This window comes from Mustela nigripes, chromosome 16 (genome assembly GCF_022355385.1).
Source record: "Mustela nigripes isolate SB6536 chromosome 16, MUSNIG.SB6536, whole genome shotgun sequence".
Taxonomy (NCBI): Eukaryota; Metazoa; Chordata; class Mammalia; order Carnivora; family Mustelidae; genus Mustela; species Mustela nigripes.
This window is the reverse complement of record NC_081572.1, coordinates 2,541,254-2,566,713: the sequence shown is the minus strand read 5'-3', so window position 1 is coordinate 2,566,713 and position 25,460 is coordinate 2,541,254. Positions and strand designations below refer to the sequence as shown.

The following is a 25,460-nucleotide window of genomic DNA, read 5'->3' as shown; positions in this document are numbered from 1 at the left end:
GCTGAGGTGTCGTTTTGTTTTTTGTTTTTTGTTTTTTTTAAATTTTGGTGAAATCCATTGAACGTAAAATGAACCATTTTAAAGCCTACAACTCTGTGGCTTCACGGTGTTGTGCAAACACCACCTCTGTCTCACTCTAGAACATTCTCAGCACCCCCGGCAGGGAGCCCCGACCCAGTGAGCCGTCAGTCCCCACCCCCCCGTTGCCTAGTCCCTGGCCACCGCCGGTCTGCAGTCTGTCCTCACGGATCCGTCTGTCCTGGGCATCTCACACAGGTGCCATCACACCTACGGGTCCTGTCATCTGGCTTCTTTCTTGGGGCAGTTTCCACATCCATCCATGAGCCGGATGTCGCCAGGGCTCTGTTCGTGAGGGAAGAACACAGGCTCACGTTTCCTCAGCCCCTACCAGCGGCTTTTGGGAAAAGTATTGAGGCCCAGTCAGAAGGGACAGTGCCAGGTCACCCACGGCAGCCTCACACCTCCGTTTCCCCGGAGGAGCAGAACGAGTGAGCAAACCTAGAGGACTGGGCCGGTGGGGGCCAGTGGGGGCGGGAGGGGGCGGCAAGCCTGGCTGCAGGGAGCCTGGGAGAGCGGGCGTGCAGGGGACACATCCCCACTGCGCTGACCGTCACCGTCCATGGCCACGCTGACCTTCACTGGCCCAGAGAGGGGGAGGCCATGCTGAAGAACAGGCAGGGGCCGCCCAAGGCATCCCGGCCAGAAAACAGCTGGGTCTTGCTGAGCTGGAGAAGCCAGAGGACCGGCCAGCCAGGCCCTGGTCCCCGTCCCGACCGTGCAGGGTGAAGCCGCAACTGCCCAGGGCTCCTTACGCCTCTCCCAAGATTGGGTACGTTGGCAAGACCGGGGAGGATCCAGAGGGTCTGGGAACCTGACCGGGAAAACAGTTCATTCCTTCTGCACACGCCGCTCTCTGACCACTTCCCAATCACCGACGCAGGCCCTGCCCAGCTGTCTCTGCCACGGACACGGGCATGTCTGTGGCACGTGCCAGATGGTGCAGACATCATGAAGTATCACCTGTGCTGGTCGTGACTTGCGGGCTCAGGTGCCTCTTCGACCCGCCACCACATCGTTTTAAGGAGTGCATTCAAAAAGGAGCGCATTCAGGGCACCTGGGGGCTCAGCCGGTTGAGCGTCTGCCTTCGGCTCAGGTCAGGATCCTGGGGTCCCGAGATCAAACCCCGTGTCGGGCTCCCTGCTCAGGAGGGAGTCAGCTTCTCCCTCTCCTCCCGGCTTGTGCTCTCTATGGCTGACTCTGTCTCATGCTCTCAGAGAAATAAGTAAAATCTTTTTTTTTTTTTTCCCCCTAAGGAGCATATTGAAAAGCCAAAAAGTAGAAACAACCCAAACACCAACCGTGGATGAACACATGAGCAATTCTGTCCGTCCCGTGGAATGTATTCGGACATAGGAATGAAGTCCGACACCTGCCACCACGGGGATGAACCTTGGAGACAGTATACTCCGTGAGAGGACCCAGTCACAAAAGACCACATTTTTACAAAATACTCAGAACAGGCAAGTCCACGGAGGACGATCCACAGTTACCGGGTGAGGAGGGGGATGGGAACCATCTGCTCGACGGGTTCTGGCAGAGGCCATGGAAGTCGGCGGGGATGGGGAGTGTGTGAAACAGCGGAGCCCTGAAGGTCACTGAGCCGTACACTTTAAAGGGGATTATTTCCTGTTATAAGAACTTCTCTTCAGGGGCACCTGGGTGGCTCAGTGGGTGGAGCTTCTGCCTTCGGCTCAGGTCATGATCCCAGGGTCCCAGGATCGAGTCCTGCATCGGGCTCTCTGCTCAGCGGGGAGCCTGCTTCCTCCTCTCTCTCTGCCTGCCTCTCTGCCTATTTGTGATCTTTGTCTGTCAAATAAATAAATAAAATCTTTAAAAAAAAAAAAAGTTTCTATAGTCAATGTCAAAGAGATTCCTACCTATGTTTTTTTAAAAAAAAGAACTTCTCTTCAACAAAAAAGCATATACAACAATGTCTCATTTCCTAAATATTTCAATCATTATATTTTAATACGATAACCCTAGGAGATCTCTTTTATGGATTTGAGACTATTTTGCTGAGAAGGGGTCTGTTGGCCTCTCCAGAGGCTCCAGGGCTCCTTGGCACAGAAGGGTTGGAGTCCCCTGGACCGGGCTGTCCGTGGCCCACACTTCACTCTGTTCAAACCTGGACAGGTACAGCCCCGCCTCCTGCCCTGCCCCGGCCCTGCCCATCTGGCCGCGAGTACAAAAGCCGCTGGTGAAACCCTGAGCGCGCCCCTCATCCCCACTAGGTCTCTCATTCGGGGGGAAGACTCTCGGATCCCCAGCAGTCGCTCTAAAGCTGCAGAGGTCCCAGGAAAGGTGAGACTCAGCAGCTCACCGGGGGGACGCTGCAGACAGGTGAGACTGGGCCAGGCGACAGGAAGAGGACGCGGGGCTTCGGAGGGGGCTGGGGGCGCAAGCAGCAGAACGGGAACGGGGAGACCGACAGAGCCCCCGTGTGTGCAGGAGCTGCCCGGCTGGGGCTGCCAGGCGCGCCCAAGGCCGGCTTGCCGTCCTGAATGGGGACACCGTGTCGCTCCGCACCTGGCAGTGCTTCCCGCCTCCCGGGACGGGGGCAGACGGCCCTGAGCACCCCTCCCTGAGCCCGCTCGGCGATGAGCCTACCTCCAGCCCTCGCCCATAGGACAGCACGGCCTCCCCACCCCGCCCCTGCCGGCAGACCCGGGCCCACCGTTCCTGACGTGAGCCGTCGGCTGCCATCTGCTCCTCTGCGTCTGCAGCCCTGGGGAGCATCACGTGCCGTCTCTCCGCCGGAGACGTGCCCGGTGGTCCGTAAGCAGTGAGCGCAGGCGGCCCCTCCGACGAGTCCGGAAGGGGACGTGAACCAAGACCCGTGCTCTCTCTGGCAGAGCCCCCCTCCCCCGAGAACATCACCTCTGTCTCCAGAGTCCCCTCGACCCTGAATCATGCGTCGCCTGCACGGAACGGGGCTGGGCTTCTGCGCGCCGGGCCCGTGCCCGTGGGCTGGAAACACAGCCGTACACAGGTGCTCGGGTTCTAGACCAAGAGAGGGGAAGGACACGACAGACGAGAAATCCCACAAGGCGATCTCAGCTGCGCGAGTGAAGACGGTCTGCCTTCTGCCCCCGGGCGAACAAAGCCTGAAAGCCCCGTGCTTCCTGGGAAGGTCACCCCTTACCCCCGGTCCGTGTGGCTCAGCAGCCACCCTCTCCTCCCGCCGGCGACTCCGGCCCCGGGCTCCGTACATCCCGGGCTCTTCTGTCTCACACGGGTGGCCGCCTTGGTCACTGGCGAAGGGAATAGCGAGTGTGGACGGTCCCATAAGAGGCTCTGTGGCGAGGTCTAGACGTGGCGTGTGTCACTTCTGTCCCCGACCCACCAGCCCCAACCTAACTGCAAGGAAGGCAGAAAAACACGGTTTTCTTGGAAATCCGGGAAGACGCGAACAAAATGGAATGCGATGGCCACAGGACGTTGTCTCCACCACAAGAAGAGTAGAGGAAACAGAGAGAATGATGGACCAGAAAGTGGCTGGGACGAGGGGCCCAGGGTCAGGGAAGGTCGCTGGAGAGGTGACCTGGGGGAACCAGGCAGGACACAGCCTTCCAGTCCCAGGGGACACACAGGCAAGTGCAAACAGTCGTTGCCTGAAGCACCAGGCATGGTCAAGGGATAGAAAGGAGGTGGGCAGGAACAGGCAGGGGAGGAGGAGACACGAGCTTGGCCACGCAAGCCGGGTCAGATGGGCAGCCCGAGCACATGTCGGAGTCACCTGGACCCTCTCCCGAGGACCCTGACCTGCTTATTCTGGCCTGGAGCCACGCCTCAATTCATTGCTGCTTTTCTCTTTAAGAAAATAACACACGTGCCCCAAAATGCACAGATCCCGTGTGTGCTCCACGATTAGTCACGAGGTGGACCGTCCAGGCACACGTCACTGGGATCAAAACACAGAACATCAGAAACCGCCAGAAGGCCCCTAACTCCCCACTCACTTCCCCTTCCTCCTCCCTCAAGAGCATCACAGTCATGACCTTGCCTGTTCCTAAACCCTGTGTGAACAAGTTATGCGGCGGACACCCAACTTGGGGCCTGGGTCCTTCAGGCTACGTCGTTTCTGGGAGGTTCACTGGCTGGTGGGTATCCCCCCGGGTGAGGTTTTATCACCAGTTTTGTTTGGCCTCTTGGACACCTCGCTGGCCTCCCATCTAGAGCTTTGAAAACAACGGCGCCGTGACCCCTCTCCGGCACAGGCACCTTGGTGTCCAGGCATGTCCCTCGGTGGATGTCCGGGAGTCGGGCAGGTGTATGCGCAGCTTCAGGAGATGCTGCTAAACGGTTTCCAAAGGAAGACTGTTCCCGTGGTCCGCCTTCTTCACTGGCCCTGGGGGTCACCAGTCTACCCGTTTTAGGGGCCCTCCTGGGTTTTAGCGGTGTCTCCGTGTGCATTTCTCTGGTGGCAAGTAAGGCCCTTGGTGAAGAACTTGTTCAAGTCTCAACACCCGTCTTCCCACGAACCCCTCTGCAAGTCTGATCTCCAGAAACGTCTCCTCCGGTTTTGTGCCTGCCTTTCCGCTCTCTGGATGGCGACTCTCGGTGAACAGGAGCCCTTCGTTTTAACATAACCCGTTTGTCCGTCACCTCCCTTACGGTTAGTGCCCTTTGTGTTATGAGAACTCTCCTGATGGTCTTCTGTATTATCTTCTAGAGGACAGGACTGATTTCCACAGATGGTGTGAGGTAGGGGTCAAGCTTCCTGGGATTTTCAGGCGGCGGTCCGTCTGACCCTGCGCCACTGATGGCAAAGAGCATCCGTGCCAGCGCCTTGAAAGGGCCACCTTAGTCTAATGCGTCGTTTCCCCGTATATGCTGGGTTCTCTGCTCCGTTCACCGGTCTGTTGGTCTGGCTCTCTATTCACTGTTTCAACCTCTCTTGGTGGCCCTAACGTGCAGCCAGGGTTGAGAACCACAGATCTAGGACCTCGCAGTTTATGGCAACAGGTTCGAGTGTTAGTCTAAAGGCAAGTATGTAGATGCCCGACAAGGGATTTTCAGAGAAAAACGGATTAAATTCACAACGTGGGAAGAGCGATGCCAGAACCAGAGGGAGAGGTTCCGTGGCATGGGTGGGGAAACCGGGTAAGGTGCCGGAAGCCGAGATGCTCAGGTCAGGCCGTGCCGCTCCCCACTCCTGCCCTTCTGCCCTCCCCAGACCTCCAGATCCACCCAAGCCACAGTGCAAAATGCCAACAAAGGCCAGAAGAAAGTTTCCTGCCCGGGTCCCCAGCCACGGCTGCAGAAATCTGACCCCACTGGCAACCAGTTTATTCTCAAGTTGCCATGGCACTTCCTGTAATTAATGGCTAGGTTTTAATTAAACATTGATTAGCCACTAATTCGTCTAATGATTAGTCCTAGGGAGGAGACAGGACTGTCAGACCCCATAAAGGAGGCAGGAGAGAGAATGAAAGATTACGGCTTAGGTGGAAATGCTCTTCCTCCCGCCCTCCAAGCCGAATGTTTTCTATGATTTTGGTCTTTTATAAACGATGCTTTCAATGTGAATTTTTCTAATCGGTTTGAGTCTGATGAAGTCCCAGGCGGTTGGTGCAAGGAAGATTGAAACCACTCGCCTTTTCATCAGACTTCAGCCTCATACCGCCCCTAAAGAGCCTTTTCCCACTTAGAGAGGAATCAGTTTCTGTCTCCACAATGAAGTCATCCTGGGCTGAGGCCGTCCCCCTCCCACGTCCTTTGTGGGGTCCCAGACCTTGCCAAGGACTTCTGAGATGTGAGTGCAGCCGGGCTTCTCCCCCGGAGCGGATCCTGCAACGCCTGATGCCCCACGTCCCCCTCCGCTCACTCCCCGGCCCTCCGCCCTCCCCGAGAAAGAGAGGTTGGGCTGCGGCACGTGGACACCGCTCGGCGCCAGCTGCCTTGGAAGCCACCCGGTAGGAAGTTCAGAACGCGGAGCATCTTCGCGGCAGACGGGGTATGATGACGCCGGTTAATGAACCCTAGTGCCCTTTGTAAGTTTGGGTTTATGAACAACAATACAAAATTCCCAGAAAGCCCCGTGCTGAGCACAAAGCTCGGGAGAGAACAGAAGCATGAAACCGGGAACCCGGGGAGGCCTCCAGGTCCGGAGGGAAGACGCCCAGCCCCAAGAAGGCAGGTCCTGACGAGCAGGACTCGCAAGCCTTCGAGAGCCTCGAACGCCCCAGCCTGGGTCAGGTAAGGCCTGAGAAAGACCTGGAAGCTGACAGAAACGCTCACGCTGCTTTTCTTTCTTTCTTTTCTTTTCTTTTTTTTTTTTTTTAAAGATTTTATTTATTTATTTGACAGACAGAGATCACAGGTAGGCAGAGAGGCAGGCAGAGAGAGAGGGGGAAGCAGGCTCCCCGCTAAGCAGAGAGCCTGATGCTGGGCTCGATCCCAGGACCCTGAGATCATGACCTGAGCCGAAGGCACAGAATCCACCCACTGAGCCTCCCAGGCACCCCATGCTGCTTTTTTAAAATTATTATTGTAGTAAAATACACATAATATAAAATTGAGCATTTAACCGCGTACGAGCACACAGCTCTGTGGCTCCGCATCGTGGCGCAGCCGCCAAGACCGTCCACCCACGTCCTTGCGTCTCAGAGCAGAAACTCTGTGTCCATGAGACACCAACCACCTCCCGCCTCCCCCAGCCCGACACCCCCCGCCCACCTCCTGTCCCTACGAATCAGACGACTCCGGGGATCTCGCATCAGTGGGGTCTTACGGGACGTGTCCTTCTGCGACTGGATTACTTCGATCCACAGAATAATCTCAAGGCGGCCCGTGCTGTAGCCGGTGTCAGAAGCCACTTCCTCTTCAAGGCTGGGTAACACTCTGTGCGTGGCTGTTCCCGTGTTCATGCGGCCGTCAACGGACCCATGGCCGCTTCCACCGTCCGGCCGCCGTGCGGAAAGGTGGCACTTCTCCATCTAGCAAATGTTACCTGCGTCTTCAGGTGGAAGAGTGGGTGACACAGGACCCCGCAAGCCCCCCGGGCTCTGCTTCACTCTCCTGAATGGACAAGAATACCCAAGACCTGTGGCGGCTCCCAAGACACCATCCACGTTCTCACGCCTCCTCTTACCAAGTTTTCTCGTTGTGTCCCGAGAGCTTCTGCCACACGAGCACGTGGGACATGTTCTGCCCAGACTTGGTCATCCTGCTGACACCTGCCGCGAGCTGGGGGAGGAGCCCTCTTCATCGGGAAGGGGGCCGGGGGCAGAGCCCAGAGGGAGGGCCTCGAAACCAGAAGGGGGGTCGGAGCCCAGTCCTGCCCTGAGGCAGACAAGTCCTTGGGCCTCTCTTTGCTCAACTGTAAATTGGGCGCGACCCCAGGCCAGCTCTGGCGAAGCCACATGTGGGGCCGTGGGCTGCGAGCCATGCCTGAGGCGTGGTACCCGTGGATTTCCTGGCTTTCGAGCCTGGGTCCCAGGAGCGGGACTCAAAGGGAGCGCTCGCTCTCTGGGAGGAGGAACCGGGCTGCGGCAGCACAAGAAGTGTCCTGAGCTGTCACTGGTGCCTCTCCAGGCGCTTCTGTCTCCATGAAGCGCTGAGTAGCCACGGAAGGCAGATACGCACCTGGTGCCAAGCCTCACAAAAGCCACTTTCCCGATGGTGGGACATGAATCCCCATGATAGTTCTATTGTGCTCACTTCAAAAGTCAGGAAATTTGGGGCACAGAGCTGTCACGTACCGTGGCCAAGCTGAGCCTGAAGTCCCTGGCAGAGGCAGTGAGCGGGCCCCAGAGCAGGCGTCTGGGGGGCCAGCCCTGCGCACACCCCCACAGCATGCCAGCGAGACCAGATGTCCGGTGCCGGCCAAAGAGGGAGGATTGGAAGGACGTGCTGTCACTTCCAGACTGAGGTGGCCGCGTCCTGATGGCCTGTCCCTATGTTGCCTCCACAGCCAGCTGAGTCCCTTCTGGGGACAAAGTCAGCTGGACATTGTGAGCAGAAATAAGCAGGCTGTGTGTTGAGTCCGCGGCGTCTGAGGACTGCCTGGCCAGCGGTCAGCAGGACTGACCAATACATCCTGCTCACAGTCAAGGCCACGCTCCTGGGGTGGCCTCCAGCCCTGCTAGGTGAGGATGAGGCATGGGTTTCAGAGGCAGGCTTCGGCCCTGACAGAGAGCACGGCCACGGCGCGGGCCGCGGTCATGCCCGCTCATCATGGACGAGGCCAGCCTGTCGTCTAGCCTCACACTGGGATCCTGGAGGGCTGTCCCGCTCAGCCTCCCGTGGTGGGCTCCGCAAAGGCTGCGCCAGGAACTGGCAGTCCAGAGAGAGACAGAACACAGCCTTTGGCCTTGGAAGCGGACAAGTTCAAGAGAGGGGGGTGAGGTGAGGTCCAGATATGCAGCGCAGAGGCTCAGGATTCCTGAGGGATTCCTCAGTTCAGTCTTAAAGGCGGACCAGCGGCAGAGACAGGGAGCGTCCGGACACACCAGGCAGAGGGCACCGGTGAGCAAAGACGCAGAGGCCCAAGGAGGCACGTGAGGGGCCCTTACTATGGGGCATGGCGGACCAGCAGACGGCAGGTGACAGGGACCCGCAGGCTGGGCTGGGCAGCCAGGACCACCAGGGGGCTGGGTGTGAGCAGAGGAGGGACCCCCGCCGGTTCCCACCCTAAATCTATCCCCTTAGCGGCAGCAGGGAGCAGGGCTAGTGGCAGGGGGGCGGGGGGGGTACCTGATGGTCCTACTGGCCACTGCAGTCCAGACAAGACGAAAGCACCCCACGGTTAAGGGGTTGGCAGCCGGCAAAGGCCCGGCACCGGGCGCCCAAAAGAAAAGAGGTCAGATCTAAGACTTGGCTTCAAAGTGTTGGCGCGGCAGCAGTATTTCCAGCTGAGGCCCAGAAATGAGGGGACGTTCGGAATCCAACTTCCTCTCAGAAAGAACCCAGACGAGGCCAAGGACAGTGTGCCATGACTGCACAGTTAGTGAGAACAAAAAAGCAGCCATTGTTACTGGAGACCACTAAGCACGCACCCTGAGCTCAGGGAGGAAAGGACCACTTCTAGCTGGAGACAACGGAAGGCTTCCCGGAGGAGGTGACATTTGAGTGGGGTTCTGAAGGATGTGTAGGAAGATTCCCAAGAGTGGAAATATCCAGGCACATGCCCCACACACAAGTCCTGGCCCAAGGGACGAGAAGCTCAGTGACCAGACACAGTGAGAGGGGACAGGACAGCCCCCCCAGAAATGCACTCAGTCATTCAACAATCATGAATCGGCTGCCCAGGCCTGGGTTCAAGGCACTGAGACCACAAACTGGACTGAGCCGGTGGGTAACAAGGCTGAGCGTCGCGGGGGCAGGAGCAGATGGAAGGTGAAGCCAGAGGCAGAGAGGCCCCCGGCGGGCCGCTGCTGGAGACATCAGACGAGACGAGCGGCGATCCAGCCATGCCTGCCTGAGTTATTTTCCATCCAGCAGAAGCCCGCTGGGGTCCCGTGAGCCGCGTGTGGCTGACCGTCCCTCATCACCGTGCTGATTCTGGGGTGCGGCTCAGGCCGGGGGGGTGGGCTCTCTGTCTGATGGCCGGCCCGGGGCTCCCTGCCTCCCACTTCCCTCTGCATTCGCCTGCAGAAGTGCATGGGTATTGACCGCCGCCCACGACTCATCGGACGCCGATCGGGGGATCGATGGGGTCAGGTCACAGGGCCAGCACCCCGACAGGACCTGGGCAGCGCGCTCCTTGCTGACTTGCATTTTAAGGATAAAGAGGCAGCTGTCCCTTTTGCCAGAAGGCATTTAAGGATTTTAATCTCTTCGCTGGGGGAGAAGAGGCGGGTCTCGGCCGTGGCACGGTTCGGCGCAGCTGCAGAATAAAGCGGCCTCCTTCTGGGGTGAAGGTCATGGCTGGGACTCACTGCTGCTGGCCGCTCGCTGTGCAACGTGTCCAGCCGGCTCAGCAAACAGAACTGCTCTGGACATTCCCGATACCGTCAGTGCCGGCGAGGACTGAAGGTGGAGCTGTGGACAGAGCGAGGGCTGGGTGGGCAAGAGAGGCGCAGCCCCAGTTGCGCACACACCCCCCCCCCAGCTCCAGAGACCCACAGATGCTCCAGCCCCTGGGCGCCACTCCGGTCCCTGGAGCCCCGGATACACGCACGCACCCCGTGATCTCGCCGTGCCGGCTGCAATCTGCTAGCGGCCGGAGGAAGCCAAGGCCCTGTCTTGTCTGCAAGGGACTCTTCCACTCAACGCTCCTTCCCCAGCAGCAAACAGCGCCTTGCAGACCAGACCCTCGGCACACCCATGCATCCCAGGAGCTGGGGCAGAGGGCTCCAGACGTCCTCCTGGCGGGAAGGGTGAAGAGCAAAAGGTATTTCTCTCCGGGTGTCTGTGGCAGGTCCCAGCGGCTCCCTGCGTGTTCACAGCCCTCTCAGCCTGGAGGGAAGGTGGGCAGCCTGTGGTGGGGCAGGTGGGGTCTCCCTGGGGCACGGTGTGGGGACCGAGGGCCAGCCCATGCCCGTAGGCTGCCTTCTCCAGGCCAGTCCCGGAGCCGTGCCCTCCCAGCCACCACCAGACCCCCAGGAGTAAAATGGACACTCGTGAACACATTTCCTGGTGCATGGATCGCACTGGGCACCTGGAAACTGCTTCTGTCCCGGTGGCATCCAGAGAGCTGTTTCCCAGGATGCTGATGGGCTGGAGTGTGCCCTCTGCGTAGGGAAGAGGCCCGGCCCTGGTCACCAGCCCCAAAGAACACAAAAGGCTGACAGCCACACAGGTCAGAGACAGGGTCCAGATTCCCACTGTGGCCAAGGAGAAAGCCCACGGACCGCCTCGAGCCTCCAGAGAGCCAGGCCTCGGGCTTCCCCCTGGGCACAGCACCAGCCCTTGAGGAGACACAGAGCACGTCGGCAAGAAGAGTCATCATGTCACCGCAGGTGCCTCTGAGTGCTGTGACAAGAAAACCGAATGCTGTGGTAGGAGGTAGCGGGCCAAGGGCAGAGATGCGTCAGCACCTGCAGGTGGACGGGAAGGAGAGCAGAGGACCGTGGGGCGGAGGCCTCTCCCCAACCCCTGGGTCAGCAGAGCCCCGGGAGCCTGGCCTGTGCACCTACACACACACGTGTACACAGAGAGGTGTGCACACCCACGTAAACGCACACACACGTATATGTATGCACACAGAGATGTGCACATGCGTGTGTACACGCAGATACTAGACTCTTGTGCATTGATGTACATTCACACGGAGCCGTGTACATGCATGTGTATGCATGTGCATCTACGCACACCAACACAGACAGACACGCGTGTACACACGTGCACATATACTTCTGCAGGGGTACCTTGTCCCGAGACCCGACACAACCCAGCTGCTCCCGGTCGCACCTCCCGGGGGACCGATGCTGTGATGGCAATTATCGGCACCTTCCGGGCTGCCCAAAACCTTTGGGAAGACGCCTCGGGGCCTCACAAGTCCAGCGGAGCAGACACTGATAAGAATAAGGAAAAGCCCGGGGATCCGGGCCGCATCGATTTCTTGTTTTGTTTTGCCCCACGTGGAGGTCATCTTACGGGCAGGGCAGAAGGAATTATGTCCTCACCCCCCTCCAAGGAGACTCTGCCCTCATCCGGTGACACGAGCTTGGCGCAAGGCTTGGGGCCCCGGCCCCGCCGTGACCGGGGACCGGCGGCCGTGAGCAGCTGCCGCTCCTCCGACCCGTCCCTGCTGCCCCGGCAGACCGTTCGCGCCGATTCTGCGTCGTGTTGGCGGCTCCACACGCCTTCGTCAGGCACGCATCGGACCCCGGCGCTGACAGAGCCAGGCTGCTGGGACGATCAGGCCCGACACAGAGGGGTCAGGGCTGGTGTGGGGCCGCCAGGCAGAAGGCCGGGCAGAAGGCCGGGCAGCCGGCGGGCCCTGGCAGATGGGCACAGGCTTGAGTCGCCAGGGCAGACAGAAGGTTCCGGGAGACGCCCTCCACCCCAGCCTGCCTCCCCAGGCCGCACCAAGCCTGTTCTCGGCTAATGAGCCCTAATTAACATGTTGACGGGGATGTGCGCTGGTTTTATTTGGAAACTGTACCGTCTTAGTTGTTGCTTTTGTTGGATTCATGGTGCCCAGGTTGGACCCTCTCCTCCTTCCTGTCCCCAACCAGTACTCTGAGCCTGATCACCTCCTGGGGCCACGTGCTAGCTGCACCCACGGCTCTTCTCCAGACCATCATGGGCTCCCAGCTGTGCATCCAGACTTCCAAGCCCAGCCTGCTTCCCTCCAGGCAACTTGTTGATCCTGGCACCTGCCTCTGGGTTCACCACTCTTGGGCTGGGACGTTAGGGAAGGAGGGTCCTCATAGACCATTTGGATGAACTGAGGGCCAAGGCACCAGAACCAAGGTAAAACCCAGAGCCTGGACCTGCTCAGAACACTCTCGGGTACCGAGCGCCTCACTGAAGCATCCAGGTGTTCTGCGGGGAGCAGGAGGCACCTGTAGTCATCCGGAGAAAAATACCTTTTTCCCAAGTTCTATGGCAATTCAGGAGCAAGCTTAGATACAGAGGTCATGATAAGGGGGAGAAGGACTGTGCCCTCGGGTAGGGGATCTTCTCTAGGACCACCATTAGCTCGCACAGCCTGCTGCCAATGTGCTTTTCCAGCTCTGCCTCCCACCTCCTCAAACCCCGTCCAGACTCCCTGCTAACCTCACACACTCAGAGTTCTGCCCCCGTGCTTCCGCACCCCTGCACAGCCCTCCTCTCCCCGTGCTTCCGCACCCCTGCACAGCCCTCCTCTCCCTCTTCCAGACCCAGCGCCTTAGTCAGCTTCTCCCACTAACGCTGCATAACAAAATTCCCCCAAAGTCAGTGGCTTACAAAAGAGTCTGCCATCATTCCGACATGTCTGCAGACACATCTCCTTTCTGCTGGTTAAAAACGGGCTCAGCAGGCCAGCCCTGTCTCAGGATGGCTATCGCCTGAGCTTGACTCCGGGCTGTGGGCTTGGCCCAGGTCTGCTCCCCAGGTATCTCTCCAACATCCAGGCTGGTGGGGCCCTGCTCCGGGCATATGCACCGGAGCACAGGATCCAAGCACGCACTCTGCTCGTGCTTTGTCCACTGTCATCCCACTGACCAGCACAGGCCACTTGATCTCCCTTGGCATTGATGGGGAAAGGAAATGACCTTTCTTTCTCTGCCCACAGTGGGAGAGAGGCTATGAATATTTGCTAAAGAGCAACCCAAACCATCTCCCCTGTCTCAGTGCCACTTTCCCAGGCTTTCCTGACCACCCAGCCCTCCTCGCCCACCTCGGAACCTCCTGCTTCATGACAGCCTCCTCTGGTCCTGGCTCAGTCAGCAGGAGGTGACGTGCGTCCTGTGGCCTCATCTGGATTGCAAACACCCTGCATTTGAAGCACCTCCCGAGGTCACATTTGCCCTCCACAGCCCGTAGCATGGTTCCTGGAACACAAGAGGTCCTCAGTAAATAAGCGAATGTGAGTTGTGCCTCTGACTCAAAGGTGACTCCACAACCATAAGGCTTTCTTCAAGTTACGTGCAGAAGGGCCAGGTTCGTGGGCGCCAGGCTCCACAAGGGAAGGAGCCTCCCCTGCCTGCTGGGATGGCTTTGACCTGCTGGCCCCACCTCTAGGCTCCCAAGGTCAGGGACAAGGAACTAGGATCTTTCTTCAGCAGCCAAAGATGACCGCAACAAGATGTTCCCTCCCTCCAGACTCCTCCGGCCCGGGTACAATTATCAACCATCCCCACACAGCTTTTCTACCATGGCAGCAACCCACGCTCTCTAAAAGGGATAAACCACCAAAACTACGAAGTCCAATTAACACCCAGGAATGGGATGAATACGCAGTTCTTCTGCTGATGGAAATGTGGCTTCACATCTCCCTGTATGGGCAACCCTCTCACTGGCTCCACACAGTTGTGGGACACTGAATTGTCAGACTCACCCTGGCTGTGGGTGCTGGAGTTCTGGGAGCTGGAACCAGGAAAGGGAAGCCATTCTATAAGAGTTAAAGCAAATCAGTGAAATACTTGAAGGTCTTGTTAAGACACAGTGGTCACCAAGGAAACATTTGTTGGATGGATGGATGGATGGATGGTTGGATATATGGATACATGGACCTCAGAGGTCAGATGGATGGATGGGTGGATGGTTGGATATATGGATATATGGACCTCAGAGGTCAGATGGATGGATGGATGGATGGGTGGATGGTTGGATATATGGATACATGGACCTCAGAGGTCAGATGGGTGGATGGATGGATGGGTGGATGGTTGGATATATGGATATATGGACCTCAGAGGTCAGATGGATGGATGGATGGATGGGTGGATGGTTGGATATATGGATATATGGACTTCAGAGGTCAGATGGATGGATGGGTGGATGGATGGGTGGGTACGTAGACGAGGCATTGCCTCTATTGTACTATGATGACAGGCCCCTGGCATAACCAACCATCCTAACTGGCCCAGCATCCCAGAGAGGTTTCCGAGATGCAGAAATCTCAGGACAGTTCCGGGCAAGTCAGGGTAAGTTGGTTGCCTTCCATGAAAAACAAAATCCATCAAGTCCTTCAGTGTAGCTTTCCTGTGCCTGGCCTTGGGGAGAGAGGCAGAAATCAGAGCCATTAAAGTGGGAGGTAGACCACCCCACCTGCACACAATCTTCCCAGGCAGGAAGGAAGGACCAGTTCCTGGAGGAACAGACCATTCCATCAGGGTGACTCTTGCTGATGGCACCAGCTAGCTGCTCCTGAGGAGAAACAGTGGAAACCCCTGGAAGCCAGGGAAGCAGGCTCTCATGGGCTTCTTAACTGCTAAGAGCAGCTGTGCTGGGAGAAGGCAGGCTTGTTTCTGGAAGAGCGGAAAAGCAGAGAACTAGGGATTGCCTCCAAATCTGAGGCTTCTGCCCAGCGCCCTCAGAGGTCAGTTGGCCAGAACCCAATGTTTATAGCAATGCAGGCTGACATCCTTAAACACGTGTCCAACCACCGGAAGATGGGGGCTTGTGGTGCATTTGCACGCAGGAATTCTACCCGGTACTGAAAAGAAATGAACCACGTTTCGCATGCGTGAAGCTCAGAAAAAACAACGATGAGTTAAAAAAAATAAAAATAAAAATAAAGGTGCAGAAAAAAATACAGGGTGACTCTATTCAACTAAAGTCAGAAATATCCAAGTAAATCCTACGCCATTTGGAGTAGGCACAGAGCAGTTAGAACCACAAAGAAAAGCGAGTGAATGAACAATCCAAAACACAGGACAGAGTTCCCCTTCTGGGGACAGGGGATAAAACCGGAAGGGGCGGGGGGCTGGAGGCCAGGACCCCCGCCTGTGCCTCGGGGCCGGTGATGGGCCCACAGACACACAGTGCCTATTTATTATTTACACCTCGATGTCTATGCATATTTCATGACGCAAGCCAGGAACCGAAAGGCAAGGCAAGACGCTAACACGGGTAGACAGGGAGCGAAGGGAAGGTGAACCAGGCAGGGAAGAGCTGCCGACGTGATCTCCCAGCCAGGGGGGGCACCCCCAGCCCGCCGATGGGGGTGCCTCCCGGCCCCACACAATGCTTTGTCCTCCTGTCCCGCAGAGGGGGCCATCTCTGAGTCTGACGTCCCACCAGAGCATGGCGTGGGCCAACCCATCTGCCTCCTGCCCAGGGCTCCCAAGGTGTGACCCTGGGGCTCTCCCTAGGGCTGAACTGGGCTGGCCAGGGGTGCTGGCCTGGCTGCTGGTGGGATGTGTCCATGGGGGCACCGGCCAACTCAGCCTGGGGGGACCTGGCCTGGCCCTACCTTCCCTCCTTCCTCATTCCCACCCACAAGCCTCAGAATGGGGGTCCCTGCTGCTCTCCCTCCACTTGGGTGCATTGGGGACGGAGGAGCTGAAACCCAAGGTCCTCAGGGGTCACGCCTTTCTCTGCCAGGGGCATGCAGAAATGCCATCCTGTCCCCTTTGGCCAAACCCTAATTCTGCCCCAGGAGGGACGCCCTAGAAGCCCACTCGGCATCCACATGCACGCGGCAGGAGAACGCCACGGGCCAGCCTTCTCTCTCCCTCTGGCTGGACAGACCCTCCTGATGGGTGCTTTATGGGACCCCCTGGAGGCTGGTCCTGGGAGCTGGGCTGTGCATCCCGCCTGAGGAGGCTCCTCCCCACTCCCCAAGAAGCCAAGATCCTGCCTGTCCGGCTCTGCCTCCCTGTGATGCTGGGCTGAGCTCTCCAGGACACCCCCAGAACCCCCGGCGCCCTGCTCCTCCGCACCCACCCTGGGGTCTAGCCGCTCCGCTGCACTGCAACGGACCCAACTCCAGCACGTGCGTTCGGTTTTACCGAGCGCTGCGCGAAAATGCTGTGAAATCAGGTCCTGGCACCAATATCACGCTCTGCCCATCTGTCTGCTTTTATGCCCGGCGCAGAGGGGAAAGGAGAGGAACCAGGGCAGGCGGGGGCAGGGCGGGGGGAGCCTGGGGCCGAGGCTGGAGTTTCCAGTCCAGGGAATGGGGGAGGGAGGCGGAGGCGCAGAGGGAGGCCACGTGTGGTCCAGCCGCGCGGGGTGGAGGGTGGGGGCAGAGAGCACGTGTGAAAGGTCGGGGCTCTCGGACTCCGGCCCGGCCGGTGCACCTTTGGGCCTGGGCCTGCTGGTCTCGCTAATGCCACCAGCAGAGAGCAGCTTCTCTGGGGCCCCGAGAAGGAGGGAAAGGGGAGAAGGGGGAGGAGGAAGGGGGGAGGGGGAGCGGGGGAGAGTGATCGAAGAGGGCGAGGGAAGACTGGAGGGGGAGCAGGAGGGAAGGGGCGGGGATGGAGGGGGAAGGGGGAGGGGAAGGAGGGGAGGAACCACCCACGGGCCAAGGCCAGACCCTTTCCCCCTGACAGCTGTTCTGAAGGGGCCCACGGGTCCCAGAAGCCCAGGCAGCCTCCCCTCCCTCACCGGCTCCACCCCGGGGCCTCTGGGCTGTGAAAGCCTCCAGCACGAGTCTTCCCACAGCACCCCCAGCCCCGGCCGTGCGCACGGGTGCGCAAGAGAACAGGGCACATGCGGCCCCAGCCACGCTCCTCCCACCCCTCGTCCCTCGTCCCACGGCAGGGCTTCCTCCCCGCTGGCTCCCGCCGGCTGGGCTGGCACCGGACTCGGCCCTCGCGGGGGCCGCCCTGCGCGTTGGAGGCGTTGGAGGCGTTGGAGGCGGTCAGTCCTGCTCCGCCAGGGGCAAGCAGCGGAGGGACTCGCCACAGCTCCCTCGGCCTGTCAGGGGTCGGGGTCGAAGGGAGACTCCTCCATGCCAGAGGCTCCTCCTGGCCGCCCCCCAGGAGGCCTGATGGGGGGGGGGGGGTCGTCAGGACAGGAGCGCAGGGATAGGAGCTGGCGTCCCAGTGGGTCAGGCTGCAGAGCTCAGCGGCCGGCGGGGCTCCGGGGTCACTGGGAGGAGAGCGAGACCCGGGCACCGCCGGCCGCGCGCTGCCCACCCCGCAGAGAGGGCGTCCCCTCCAGGAGAGGGTGTCGGGCAGCTGGGATGAGACCGTCTCCAGCTGACCACCCCCCGCCCCAACGGGTGTCGCTTATTTTAAGTAAGCACAACTCTGGCCAGCACGACCATCTGCATTGTTTGTCTGACTCAAAGGGAGAAAAAAGAAGCCGGTCGAGGCGGGAGGCGGGTGCCGGGAGTGGAAACCGGCCGAGCCCCACCCGGAGCTCAGGACCGGCCGCTGCCTTGCCCTAAATTTAACCAGCTGGAGATCTTTTTTAAGTCCCATCCTACTGAACCTTTTGAAATAAAGATTTGCCTTTTAATGGGAGATGTGCATTTCATTGTGCAGCGCGAGCTGAGCCGACGCCTGGCTTTGACTGCAAACCCAGGGAAGCTCCCGCGTGGGCACCCCCAGCGCTGCCCCTGGGCTGAGGGGCCGGTTCCCAGCCGGTGGGCACACAGGCTTCCTGGAAGCCAGCAGGGGACAAAGAGAGCCAACCGCGACGGAAAGGTGCCCGCCAAGAAAATAAATAAGACGCTCTTGCTCCTGCGGGACAGGCCCCGCGATCACGGGAGCCCGCGGCACCGACCCAGGCCGGGCTCCCAACCCTCCACTGTGTCTCGGGCCTGAGAGCGGGGCCCTCCTCGTGGGCTGTGTGCGACGTGCAGCTGGACAGCCACGGACTGCGGCCCCACAGGAAACAGGAAACGTGCTCTCCGTGGGGACAGCGTGTCACCAAAGCCCATGGAGGGAGAGATCACAAGCACGCAAGAAACACTTACTGCATTCGACTCCATGAGCTTGTGCGAGAGGCCAGCTGTGGGGAGCAGAGCCCGGCCCTCCCCGACCTCATGATCTCTGCGGAGATCCCCGACAGAAAGGGGGACCCAGTGCGGGGCAACTCCAGGCCCAGATGACACAGGGCAGAGGGGCAGAGAAGGGAGAGGAATGTAGGGCTAAGAGCCCCCGGGCCCTCCTGGCCGGCTCCTGCCTGGGACGGGGCCGCGGGCTCCCCACCCCACCACAACGCCGTGACGGTGTCAGGATAGGAGCCAAACCCCCAAAGCCTTCTTCCCCAAGGAGGCGAACGGGTCTCTCATTAACCACTGGCCATCTGTTTTCTGGGCTAGCTTGCCTGCCTGACTTCCCTCGTCCTTTTGCCAAAAGAGCAAAATTCACCATTTTTATCTCAACGGCCATGCGAGCCAGCAGCCAGGCCACGGATCGGCTGAGTTACCGTCCTTTGTTCTGTGTCTGTATGTACGTACGACCTGGATGTGGCCGCGCCTGCCTGGCCCTGTAGGGGGGTGACAAGAGCCAGCCCTGCTGCCCCAGGTCCAGGGGCCACATCTGCCCCCCACTCCCTAGGCCCAGCTCAGTGGGACCAGGACGCGCCGTCCGCATGAGCCGGGATGTCAGCCCACTGAAAGCGAGCTGGAGGAAAGCCCGTCCATCCCTTGGAAACGAGTTTATGGGTCAGGCCATCATGGCTCCCCCAGGGCCTAGACAAAATGTAGAAAAATTCAGGCTGCAATGTCGTCCACACCCACACGCTGTCCCCAACAGTGGGACGATGCTGTCACCCGTCTGCCGGTCCCGCCGTCCCCCAGGGTTTGTGGAGAAGGCAGGCAAAGGGGGAGGAGCCGGCCTCTGGCTGTCCACCGGACTCCTAACTCCCACCCATGGCCTCGCCTCCTCTCTCCCTGCTTGGAACTCCCAGGACGGCCCTAACGTGCCAGGAGAAAGCGGGGCTCCGTGAGCGCATCACAGGAGACAGAGCCCTCCGGGCCGATGACAACTTATCCCCCAACAACGTACTGATCGTTCCTGGAGCTTCCTGCCTCCTGAGTGTGACGGGCGCAGGGGCAGGTGGACTCTGCCCACAGAATCCATCCTCCGTCCATTCAAAGACAAGGGAGCCACAGAGCCACGGTCCTGAGGAAGCAGAGACGCTGCTTCGCTTTGCTGCAGGGGCCTGCACACGTGGAGGCGGGCACAGCCCTGCTGGCATCCCAGTGTTGGGGCTCCATGGGCTGCCGTCCCCAGGGCGGCCAGCGTGCGGTTTCATCAGAGGCTCGCCCGGGGAAGGAGCCACTTCCTAGCTCCCGCTGGCTGTCGGCGCAACTCCCTTCCTTGCGGTCACAGTCCCTCACGTCCTGCGGGCTGTTGGCTGGGGCAGCCGGCAGCACCCGGCGGCCCCCCCACAAACCCTGCTCTCCCAGCCCCACGCCTCTGCCCCGACTGCCCGTCTGGGAGCAGGGTCCTCCTGAGCATCCTCGTGGCCTCTGAGCTCTGGGAGGCTGCGGGTAGGACGGTCAGGAGGACAGGCTCCAGGGCCCCCTGGACACCCACGCCCTGGGGCTCTCGGAGGAGACGCTCACCTGCTTCACCCCTTCCTGCCCCCAGCAGGGCTCTAGGGACAGACCCCGGGGGGGGGGGTGACAAGTTCTTTGGCTTCAGGTGGCCCCGTGGGCTCCAGAGGCCCCACATCACGGGCCCGGTGGCTCCCTCTCAGCCACCAGCACCCCACGAAGTGTAGGTGGGACGTGAAGATTCCTGATGAGCCCAGAGAAGCCGGAGGGTGGCCCCTGGGCCACTCCGAACCCGTCTTCTGTCTTGGGGCTTTTCCGCTAGGCCTCAGGGACCTAGAGCTGCAGCTCCCTGAGAGAGCAGGGAGCAAGACGGCAGTCGGGAAAAATCCTATGAGAAAGGACACATTTCAATAAAAGGTGTTAAGAGATAAAGCAGAGATGCACTTTTAAACATTTCTCACTTGTTTTCCTAAAGGTCTCCACGACGGGCTTGTAGAAGAGAGGACGGTGCGCTTTAGAAAGGTGATTTTGATGATCTCCTGAGTAGCACCCTGGCCCCCCGCAGCCCACCCCCATTTATGGAGGTGGCTTTTCCAGCCCCCACTGGCGGCCCATCCGCCAGGGCAGTGACCGGGGGACCAGGTTTCACAGGTGGGCGACCCGGACACGCGCGGAGCCGCCCGGCCTCCCCAGGCTCATCACGCTTACCCGACGCCGGCCCCTTCGGTTCAGGGGCTGCAGAGCTTCTGTTCCCAGCAGAGGCAAAGGAACCAAAGAAATATTTGCAAAAAGCTGAGTTTAGTAAATATTTTATACCCGCTAATGCGATGGCTCAAAATGATGCGCAGGCTTGGCCCAGGGGTGGGGAGCACATGCCACGAAACGTGAAGAGGGTCCCCAGGGGGTCCCCGCCAGTGGCGAGCTAAACTCGCCCCCCCCAATTCTCAGTGTGCCGGCGAGGACTCACTCACCCCAGATACCCGCTGTGCCCCCTCGATGGCCTTCAGACACTGTCTTGGCTTCCAGGAGAGGCTAAAAGGAGCAGAACATGAAGTCCCGGGGCCCGGGGCCCTGCCTAAGAGGGGGAACGCTCCCTGAGTTCCCTGAGTTAACGTGGCTCTCAAACTGGGGTCCCTGGAGCAAAGGCCAGATGAAATGTGGAATCTTGGGCCGCACCCAAGACACCACGGAGTGAGGTGCTCTGGGCACAGGACCCCACGACTGGGCTGACCAATCCCTCCAGGAGACTCAGACACAAGATCAGCGCCGGGCGCTGGGGGAAGGGGGGCCAGCGGGTCCCGGGTGAGAGTGGCGGGGGTTCCCAGCTGGCGGCCGCCATGGCTGCTGCATGGCTACGAGTGTATTTCATAGCTGGGGGGGGGGGGGGCACATGCACCCCCCCATCCCCAGCAGAGGGGGTTTGGGAAGGAGCCAAGGGATTGTGGCCACTCAGAGCTGGGTGGCACCAAAACTGCTAATCTGGGAGCCCCCCACTGCCCTTCCCCACGGCCGGGGGCCTGGAATCTTGGGTGGGGCCGGGCATGTGGGGACTAAGCAGAAAGGCAGGAGCCCCGCTACAGTCGAGGGAAGGAGAGAGCCGAGTCCACCCCCCACCGGCCTGCCAGGGCACCCACACTGGGCTGTGTCCCTTCTGTGACACTGTCCTGGCCTGACCTTTCAGGCAGGAGTCCCTTTCCTCAGCAGGAAGCAGGAGCGGCCAGAGGCGGGGGAGGTGGGAGGGGCAGGGGGTCTGCAGCAGAGGGACAGCAGCCCAGCAAGAAGCCTCCACACGCCCCGCCTGGCCCCAGGCCCCCCTGCCCATGGGCCCCATCTCAGGGGGCTCCGCCACGCCCCCCCAGGACTCCGAGCTGGCGTGTCCCCGAGGGAGGGGCCTTCCTTGCCGACAGAGGCTTCCCTCCCAGGCAGGTCGGAGTAAAGCCCAGAGGAGGGAGCCTGAGGCCCAAGGCTAACAGGGAGCTGGGGAAAGGGCCTGACCCCGTCGTGCGTCCCTCCCTGGAGGCTTCACACCAGAAAGTTCCTCTATCAGCTAGATGAGTCCGTTGGTGCCAGGGGAAGAGAGAAGCTCTCCTGGGCCTGGTGAGAAGGGGGCGGGTGGTGGGTGTTCTGCTTCCTTCTGGAGGGCCCCGAGGAGAGGGGACATGGCCTGGGGGAGGGCAGGGATGATGTCAGGAACAGCAGGACCCCAGGAGGGACGCGGAGTTGAGGGGGAGGGCAGGGTGCAGCGGGGGGAGGGGAGGGCTGGCACAGATGCCGGCAGATGTCTCAGGTGCCGCCGTGGGGTGCCGTAGGAGGTGCCCCGACTCTCCCTCCTGAGGATCAGCGGCCAAAGCCATTAGCCATGAAAATGAAATGGAAGAGAAGGGCCTGGTCAGCAATCAAGAGCAGGTTAAGCAGGTCGGGCAGGAGAGGACCCAGCAGAGGACGCCAGGGTCCAGCCATGGACGTCTCAGAATCTCTCCTGCCCCCACCGGGGCCCTGCTCTCACCACCACAGTCGGGCTCAGTGTGGCCCAAGAGAACCGTGGGGGCTCCCAGGGGCGGCTGTGCGGACAGCACCAAGGGAAGGCGGTCCCCAGGGGGCTGGGGGTCCCCAGGGGTCGCTGCAGCAGCACAGGGGGTGGGAGTCCAGGGGGCATGGCTCAGAGGACATGGGAGGCCCAGGGCAGGGGAGGAGCGGAGGAATCAGGCTCAGAAAGGCAGGGCCAGGTCACTGCAAGGGCCGGTGAGCCCGCCTTCCCATCTGAACTCGCCCCCTGTGCCTGAGACTCAGAACGTGCGAGAGGTGTGCAGGAGCCTGCTTCGGGGGCAGTCCCACCGTCGCCGAGAGCGGTAGCCCCCACCAGGGCAGGGGTGGAACCCCCATCCCGCACTTCCACTCCCGCAAGTTCGAGGACACGAGTGCTATATGGTCTCAAGCAGGCCACTGGACCTCTCTGGGCCCCCTCAGAGGCATCTACGAAATCAGTGGTGTAGACGGAGGGCTTGTGCAAAGCCCGGCCATAGCGCCGACGCGGCTGGCCTGGCCAAGGGTGCACAATCTGTTCACAGGGAACAGCGACGACCCTCCTGAGCCAGTGAGAGCCCCTCCTGGATTTCTAGGTCTCAGCAAAAAGCACATGTCCCATGAAGGAGAGGCAGAGGACAACCACGCTGGGGCAGCGGACCACACGCCTCCATCTCTCCATCGCTGACCCGGGGTCCTGGTCCCCTTTCCCCAGGCCCCTCCAAGATCTGGGCAGCACCTGCAGGTCTCCGTCCCATGAGGCATGGACCTGGGTCAGGGGCCAGCCCCCTGCAAGGACTTTACAGAAGCTCTGGGCCACTCTGTCCTCGCCTTGAAACAGGAACGAACAGCAGAAGAGCCCAGGAAAGGGCGGAGTCCCTGTGTGCCTCAGTTTCCCCCATGTGCAGCGCAAGGCAGCATGGAGTCAGCCTTACCCTGAGAAGGAGCCTGGCACTTCCAGGATATCAACAAGGAGCTTCACCATCATCTGTGGACCCCAAAGAAGGACCCAGATAATAGACCTGCACCAGGACACGGGCTTCAGCAGGACCTGGGCTGAGACTGGAACCCGCGGGACACTCGGTGCCGCCCTGCGCGGGGACAACGCACGTCTCTGCAGAGGGGTCCATGCATAGAACAACGCAACAGGTGTTCAAGTGAAAGTCTGCACACACACGTTCACAGCCTCATGCTTGACAGGAGTGGAAAGGCAGAAGCAGTCCAGATAGGCGTCGAGGCGCAAAAGAAGATGCGAAATGTGGCCCGGCCACACCGTGGACTGTTCCTCAGCCATGCAAAGGCACGGACTCGGACACGTCCTGCAACACGGATGGGCCCGGAGAACACGGCGCCCCGAGGGCACAACCAGACCACACGCTGGACGATTCCATCCACCTGAAACGTCCCGGGCGGGCGGCTCCAGAGGCAGAGGGAAGGCTGGTGGCCGCCAGGGGTGGCCGCTGAGGCCATTCCAGAAGTAGACAGCGGGGGTGCTGGCAGACACAGCCAGGCACGAGAGGCCGCGGACTTTACCATGGTTTGTCTAACGTACGCGGGTTCCACCCCAACGAAATGAAATGAAGACCACAACGCGGTAAGAAAGCGGGCTCCGGCTGGGTGCAGGACGGGGGTCTCAAGGCTACCATCGGGGAACGGTCCCAGCGACCCCACGAAGCACAGATGTTACTGCCTCTCTTTCACACGTAAAGGAATCGAAGCCCAGAGAGGGTGAGCGACCTGTCCCAGGCCACCCACCACTACGGGATGTAGTAGGATTTGCTCCAGGAGAGATGAGTTGGGGGAGGAGCCTAGGGAAGACGGTGGCGGGACACGGGCAAGGGACGGAGGGCGACCTCCAGCGGCTGAAGTGTGGGCGGAGAGCGACCTACGGCGGCGGCCCGGCCCTGAGCCCGCACTGGGGCAGACACCGGGATCACACTCTACCCGGCGTCCTGGGGACCTTCTGGAAGGTGACCTGGAGCCTGTCACACCCCCTCCTCCACCCTGACACCCCCATGCCCCGACTCGGTCCCTTCCTTTCTGCCTGGAGCAGGGGAATGGCCCCCCTGGACAGAGCTGTCCCCGGGACCAGGAAACCCCCAGCACCCAGTCCACACCAAGCTCTGTGGGGACAGCCATGCGTGGCACTCTGTCAGCAAAGGTTTTGCTTTGTAACTGGTCAGAAAGAAAGGAAGAAGGAAGAGAGGGAGGAAGAAAAAGAAAAAGGTGTTTTCTAGCGTCATTAGCAACAGAAGAACACACAGGATCAATTCTCCCAACCCCCTCAGGCCTAGGACACAGCCATGGCGCCCCGCACAGGGGTCTGAGGACTGACATCACAGCGGGGGACCCCACAGCCTCCCTGGGATGCCCAGAGTGCTCACGCCCCCCACAGGGGCGCGGACCACCCCCCCACCTCCTGCCCTAGACTCCCTCTGCCCACCTGCCTGCCCTTGTCCCACCCTGAAGCCTGCATGGGCTCAGCCACCCTGTCCTCTGCGAAGCAGGGCTGACCCCCCACCGGGGTGACCCTCCCTCCCCAGTGGACCCCTCGTCCACGGTAGTGGGCTGACTGTTGACGACAAGGGAGTGCTTGTCGTCTGCCTGTGCCAGGAGCCCCCGGGCTTCACCTAGTGCCAGGTGCTCTACCTGGGCACCCCCGGACCCTCGGGAAATGCTCGGGAATCCCTCCAGCTCTGTGAGCTCCGGCCCGGTGCCGGCTGCGGGGGAGGGGGCTACAAGACCCCTGAGCAGCCCTAGGCAGGAACACCCAGCCCAGAGCTCTGGGACAGAAGGGACCCTGCAGAACACAAGCAGGCCTGGGCCTCCTCCCAATTCGGCCCCAGGTGGACAAGCAAAGCCCCACCAGGGGCCTGGAGCAGATGGGGCAGGCTCCGGAGCCCTGCCCGGCCCACCATCTGTCCTGAGAGTCGGCCCATCTGCCCGGGCAGCCCCCCCGCCCAGCCCACCATCTGCCGGCCTGCTAGGCCCTCCTCCTGGCTCCTCCGGGGCCCTCGGGAAGCGATGGGGCAGGAGCCAGAGCCCGGACCTGGCTGCCTCGGCCCGACCCCATCTGGC

General features: G+C 60.6%; 1 long non-coding RNA gene across 3 annotated transcripts in view; it reads right to left on the bottom strand.

Annotated features, from left to right (window-relative positions):
* Positions 1–6,778: 6,778 nt before the first annotated feature.
* The window catches only part of LOC132003467 (uncharacterized), a 40,498-nt gene continuing 21,816 nt past the window's right edge, over positions 6,779–25,460 (bottom strand). The window contains exons 3-8 of one of the 3 annotated variants that reach the window (XR_009400208.1): positions 14,016–14,069; positions 13,356–13,509; positions 11,653–11,875; positions 11,395–11,541; positions 10,210–10,392; positions 6,779–10,066 (exon numbers count right to left, since the gene is read on the bottom strand). This is a non-coding gene — a long non-coding RNA (uncharacterized LOC132003467). The remainder of the gene's footprint in view (positions 10,067–10,209; positions 10,393–11,394; positions 11,542–11,652; positions 11,876–13,355; positions 13,510–14,015; positions 14,070–25,460) is intronic. The other 2 variants (XR_009400209.1, XR_009400210.1) reach the window with 2 other exon arrangements.